Below are 7,125 nucleotides of genomic sequence, written 5' to 3' on the forward strand. Positions count from 1 at the left end.
ATTATGATGTGGGCTACAGGACGACTTAGTCGGGGTTCCAAGCAGTCAGGAAATGTGACATCGTCAGACTGCAGGCCACGGATTGGATCGTCAGTCGCGGCACTCAATGAGTCATGAGACGGTGTCTTTCACTAAAATCAAAACTGCAGTTTTTTAAAAACCCTGCAACAAGGCAAATAGCTGCACAACACCGTGGTTTCCAAGTGTGACAAAAAGCCACAGATACATCATTCACACATTCACACACTGGTGATGGCAGCTACATTGTAGCCACAGCTGCCCTGGGGCGCACTGACAGAACATTGCAGAACCTTCAGCACCTCGTATGAAAAATATTTGACTGTGTGCATGCTTTTAGCACTGTTTGGATTTGAGAAAATCTAAAATAAATCGAAATTTGCTTTTAGAAGTTGTTTTATAAAGTTCAGTGGTATATTATGCATACAATAGGACATCTATTTAGATTTACATCTTCCACAGAAAAAACTGCACATTACTGAAACTTAGTATACTGGACTTTGTTGTTGTCCCACACAGGTTCAATTTCGAGTGGTAGATGGCTCAGTGCTCAGTCAACCAAGATTTTATGATAGTGGGCACAATGAGATAGATAAGCTGCTTGTAAACAGTACTTTTATGCTCTCTTTTTCCATTTGGATAAGAAAGAAAGAACCAGGAAACAAAGGCAAACAAATAATCTGTGCCTTTATCCCAGATTCACATTATAGGAACAGCTGCTCAATGACCACTGTAGTCTTTGCTTACAGCACTTTTATCTAGATCTATGCAAAGTGATCCACTACACCTACTTTTACAGTTAAATCATTTTATGAGCACTGATGCCATTTTAATCTGAGTTTCTACTCAAATACAATCAGTAAAGAAAAACACAGTCTGTGACGTTTGTTTTGAAGGAAAAGGTATTCCCTGCAAATGTTTATCTGTGTGAGACTATTCAGAAAACAGTCATTTTGTTTTATAGGTGAGACACTTGGCCTCTTTTTTCCTTGTTCTACGTTTGTCTTTTGTCCGATTACTCTGGAACACAAGATGGAAAACTGATATTCTCATGTTAAAAATATAGAAAAAGGATTTTATCACCCATAAATGTTAACTTCTCATGCCTCTAAGCACAAGCAGGAGCAGAAGTGCCCTCTGCAGTTTGTGTGTGGAAGTGCAAAAGCTTACAGCACCTGGTTTTCCCAGGCGGTCTCCCATCCAAGTACTGACCAGGCCCGACCCTGCTTAGGTCATGATATCGGGCAAGCAGAGCTGAAGAGGAGGATGCAGGAGGCCTGTGTGTGTTCAGCAGCCTGCTGCATTGGAGTTTGCCTGGTAACAGATGACTCAAACAGCTCACACACCCGCTGGACGTGACCGCAAACATGCCCCCCTACACCTTTTACATAGCCCGGCTGCTCGAGTTCTTTTGCTGGTTTTTCCCGCGACCCCCCACCTTCTTCAAATCCAACAAAAGTGGTATCAAACGTTTATGCTACGTTTGTGCTGTAAAAATTTTTGTTTGTGCTGCTATCATTTTAAAGATATTCAAGAAAATTTCTAGAGGTCCCCAGAGGTCAACCAGCCCCCCCACATTAATTAAATCAAACAAAACTGGTGTCAATCAACTGTGCTACGCTTGTGCTGGTTTGTGCTGCTAAAATTCTCGTTTCTGCTGCTGTATGTAAAGGTCAAAAGGTCTCTTCAGTATCCTTCCTGATGGCAGCAAACTGAAGACGCTGTTGAAGAGATGAGTGGAGTCACCTGTAATGAAGAGGACCTTTCGAATGAGGCAGGCACAGTAGATCTCCTGGGGAGGGAGGCAAGAGAGGACCCTGCAATCCTCTCCACTGCTCTCACTACCCGTTGTCATATTTTTCCTGCAGGACCCAGTGCAGGAGTCATACCACACAGTGATGCAGTTGGTGAGGATACTTTCAATGGTGCTCTTTAGAAGGTGCTCATAGTGGGGGTTGAATCTCTTGTCAGCAGAGTGAAGAGAATTGTTATGTGCATTATTATTCAGCCCCCTTTGGTCTGAGTGCAGTCAGTTGCCCATAGACATTGCCTGATGAGTGCTAATGACTAAATAGAGTGCACCTGTGTGTAATGTAATGTCAGTACAAATACAGCTGCTCTGTGACGGCCTCAGAGGTTGTCTCAGAGAATACTGGGAGCAGCAACACCATGAAGTCCAAAGAAACACTCTGATGGACGTGTGGACAGCAATGCTGCCTTGAACAGTACCGATGTTTCAGGGCTGGGTGACGTTGTTGGGTGGGACATCTACATCCTGACATATCAAGGTTACTTTACTTTTAGGTCAATTTGCTTTACAGAAAAATAATAGCATTTGTCATCAAGATATTTATATGACTGCACTTGCTCAGGTTTGTCCGGATTTCAAACTGTTCTAAAAGTCTTTTGATTCAAATCTGGGGCCGTGTTATTGAAAGCAGCAGAGAAATCGATGAACTGAAGTCCTTTACTCTCTACATGTTTGACAATCAGGTGAAGTAGAATCAAAAGCACGTCCTCCACTCCTCTATTGGGCTTATGTGCAATCTGCATTGAATCAAGCTGAAGTTCAGTGTCTTCCATAATCACATTTCTGATGATTTTTTCAAAGACTGAGGTGAGGGCAGCAGGCCTGAAGTCGTTTAGAACTTTTGGACGACTAGATTTAGGACCAGGAACCACAACAGCTTCTTTCCAAAGAGAGGGCATGAACGATTTATTCAGAATAACCTAAAATATGGGACTGAGTTGTCTGTGACGGTTCTCAGTCATCCAGGTCATTGTAGACTAAGGAGCTTGCAAAGAAAAGCGTCTGGACTTCTTTGAGTTGCTTGAAGACGTTTCACCTCTCATCTGAGAAGCTTCTTCAGTTCTAAGGGTCAGTTGGTGGGGAGTCCCAGATTTAAACCCAGTGGGAGTTTCCCCCCAAAGAGGGACAAAGGACCCCCTGATGATCCTCTACGTAATCACATGAGCCAAGGTGTGAAAGCGGGTGGGGGTCCTAATCAGCCAGGGTTTCGGGTGAGCTCATTGTGAAACCTGGCCCCACCCTATCATGTGATTTCCTGAGGTCAGATGGCCCAGGATGTGAGTGGGCGTTAAGGCGTCTGGGGAGGGAACTCAAAACTGGATTATAGATTATTTATATTATATATTGATATTATTTATCTGAATATTTATTTATCATAACTCTGTTTCTACACTCACTTTATATGAGTGCTTGTTGTTTCTTGTATATTTGCTGCTATGACAACTCAGTTTCCCTCCTGGATTAATAAAGTTTCTCTGATTCTGAAATACAGTGAGCCATTATATTTGTAGTTTCTAACTAACAATATAAAGGCTCTGCAACCGATAGTGCCACAGCACGTCCCACTGGCAGCTGAAGGAGCTTTTATACAAAGGACTTTGTAATTGAAGCTTTATTTATACAGGTCGGCTCATTGAGACTCAATGTCTCATTTACAAGAGAGACCTGTTCCAGACACACATATTAAAATTACAACAATAAGAGAAAAGTTTGTGTAATGTACTCAGTCACATTAAAAACGAGAACAAGTTCCCAGAGATGGTTTCACAAAAACATGTGTACGTCTTTTGAAGTCTGCAAGTGAAATCAACGGAGAGCCTTAAATCCTTCGGTTATGTTTTCCATGAAGACGGAGCAGAAAAGGAGAACGCCTTCTTCCCAAGCTCTGCATGAACTGATGGAACAGTGAATGTAATGATGTCCTGAGACTGCAGGCTGTGACTAAACTGTTTGCCTAACATGTACTCTGATGAATAGGAGGCAGTAACCCAGAAACAGATTGATAGATAAAATGATACTAATGGACCATCCTGTGTAAGACCAATGAGGACCAGTTAACCAGAGAACACAGAGTATAGTGGTGTTCTTCTGTTGTAGAGAAAGATTAAAAATATAAGACACTGGCTCAGCTATGATATTTGCAGCCAAGTGCAAGAAGGAAGGAGAACGATTGTGAGGACGAGTTTCTGGTGTTGGGGCTATTCAAAGCCTTACAAACCTCTTCTACTGTGACAGGTGTGAAGGAAAAGGTATCAGTAAGCAGGAACTACGAGCAGAGTTGTGTGCAAGAGGTTTACCATCAGATACTGTGCTGAACAAAGAGCAAGAAGCAACAAAGTGTTTGTTAAAGCAACATTTCAGTTTTGTCTGACACAGGAGTGGAGTCGATATTTAAGTGAGGAGGAAGCTCTGAGGAGTCACAGCTGGCAGAGACACTTTATAGTTTGCCAAAACCTCCTACGGTCGTTTGGACTGTCAGTCGTTAAAGTAAAAAATAGTTACATCTTGATGATGGAGGCAGTAATCCGATTACACAGCTAATGAAAACGTAGCCAATCAGCATCAGAGCCAGACTTCCTGCCCAGGCCTGGTTTCTCTCATGTAGGAGATCGGCCGGTACTGAACCAAACCAGGCCTGTCCCGACCTTTCACCCTGACCTGGCAAAAAGGGGCGTGTCTGTCCACAAAGTAGACACAACTCTCCTGTAAATGTTCCCAAACTGACATTGTCAGCCTGTTTAATACGACCCCAGTTCAAACTGATGCGGGCTCGGAGCTTGAGATTTTAGTGTTTCTCACAGCACCAACTATGCAGTGATCACTCAGGTCGTTGGCAAAAACTGCAGATGTGGAAAACTTACGCAGCATATTAGGTAAAAAAGGTCAATAAGAGCAGATTTATCTGGGTGTTTAGGATCAAGGCGTGTGAGGCTTTAAATAATTTGAGTCAGTTTTAAAAACAAGCAGCGTGCCTTAAAATCATCAGACACAGAAGAAAGCCAGTCCCAATGAAAATCATCCATCTGAAAGACGTCATTAAAATGCAGCTCAGATAAAAGTTGAACCAGAGACGGTGATGTGCTGGGGGAAGCAGGTGGAGGCTGATAGCAGCCAACAACAGTCTGATTTCCAAACAGATCAATAGTTAAGGCCAAGATTTCAAATGGCTGAGGTGCAGATGGAGAGAACAAGACTTGAGCAGCAAGACAGAGCTTCACATAAACTTCCAGACCTCCGCCTTTTCTGGGACAGTCTGAGAGCTCAATGTTAAATCCATCAGTTGCTACGTTTTTATCCAGTAAAGATTTGGAAAGTCTCAGAAACAACAACGATACCAGCACCGCTTGAACAGGCCCAGATTCCAATCATATCCATGTCAGGAAGCACACGACGTGATGCACGTGTAACCCAGACAGTTTTTAACATCTGCTGGTGTTTCACATTCAGCCAGAGGCCCAGGGTTAGGTTGGATACCAGACAATAATAAAAGCATCGTTATTAGACTCTAGAGCTCGTTTATAGCTGACACCACATGTAGAGTTTAAGTTCACACAGAGACGATGACATTTTTCTACAACCAGCAAACAATAAACAAGAAATGTAACAAGAGTTTCAGAAGAAGCTGTTTTACAGAGAAATGATTCCCTGAAGACAAAATTATTATTATCATCTTTATTTCTCCAGGTGAAAATTTAATTGAGATTAAAAATGTTGTTTTCAAGAGAGACCTGGCATCATGGCAGAAAGAGTCAGAAATACATCATAATTCAAACAAATACAAAATAGGAAAAACATCCTACATAAACTTCATAAAGTTTCATTAACAGACTTTGAACAATGGACTTCAAACTTCCCCCCAAAACAACAGAAACACATTTGAAGACAATGAATGACATTTATCCCTCTAAAGAAGGACTTAGACTACGATTTAATATGAATGAGAACATGTTCATAAATGGATGCAATCAAAGATTTCATCAATCCCTGATTTAGAGACAACAGAACGTTTGGTTTGATTTCACAAGATAAGAATGACGACTGAGTTGGAAGATTGTTTTACGTTTAGTCAAATCTTTCATACATAGAGTCGGATTACAAAATCATCCCCTAAGTTTGGTGTTTTATTCAAGGAATTGAAATTATGGAGAAAATCTGTGAAATGACTTAAAGAAAACAAACCACAAAAACTCTATGATGCTCTAAACCCCCTGGTTTAGGTCGGACACCTTTCTGATGATGAGTGCATCTAACATTTCCTCAGAAGTCAATGTGCCATATGATTGCATTAGCAATAAATTACACACTATATAGAACCACTTCATAGGATTATATGTGTGCGCAGATGTTTGCAGCTATCAGCGAATATTTATCAGCTATTTTGAAACAAAGAAAGACTTTTTATCCATAACAGCAAATGAACTGTACAACAGAAAATACAAATGCTATTTATGGTCTCCTCACAACAATGATAAGAAAAATAAACTGGGCCAATATGTCATGTTTCTTAATACAGAGACACACATGTTAATGTGATCTCTGGTCTCCTCTGAGTGGGAGTTATTATAACTGACTGTAAAAAGTCAGCACAAGGAAAATAAACTCCACCTAAACTTGGTTTATATCTGACCCAGACAGACTGCAGGTCATAACTTCTTACCTGAAGTTCAGTTCACCTGACACTCGGACCGGCGGCCGCCTCAGGTCTCTGCTCCTCCTGCCTCCCCTTTCCCTCATCCACCTGCTGCCTCTGTGGAAGCTCCGCCATAGCCACCACCAAACAACTGACTTATTTTTACACATCGACCAGCATCCGGCCAATCCGCCATCTTTCATTGTTTATACCGTTACAAAAAAATAAAAAAAACATCATCAGCCCATAAAAACGAAAAATCACCATCAGTATGCCCGATGGCCAGTCCAGCTATGGTCGTGCCATCAGTTAACCCTTCACGTGGCAGCTGTGACACGCGTGCCCAGGGTTACCGACCCCTGCTCTAAAGCATCTGATTTGGATTCCTGAGATCAAATATATTTTCCTTTGTGTTTGTTTTCTTCTCATTTGTGGCTTTAATGTAGTGTTACATCCTGTTTGTTTGCTTCCATCTGTATACATGTCCAGATTCACTGTTATGTTTCTATTCTTACATTGCTGTGTGATCACTGTTCCCTCTGCTGACTGATGTGACCTTTTGTATCTCACACTGATACTTGTCATATTTGTATCTGCGCCTAAAAGATAAAAAGTTTTCCATGCTAAAACACAGCTCCACCTCCTGCAGTTCTCCCTCTGAACCACT

General features: G+C 41.7%; 1 protein-coding gene across 1 annotated transcript in view; it reads right to left on the reverse strand.

The window, feature by feature from the left end:
- Window positions 1-7,125, reverse strand: part of LOC113015973 (NACHT, LRR and PYD domains-containing protein 12-like) — a 748,422-nt gene that overhangs the window by 215,826 nt on the left and 525,471 nt on the right. The window lies entirely within an intron of this gene.

The sequence above is a fragment of the Astatotilapia calliptera genome, chromosome 3 (genome assembly GCF_964374335.1).
Source record: "Astatotilapia calliptera chromosome 3, fAstCal68.1, whole genome shotgun sequence".
In the NCBI taxonomy this organism is placed as follows: Eukaryota; Metazoa; Chordata; class Actinopteri; order Cichliformes; family Cichlidae; genus Astatotilapia; species Astatotilapia calliptera.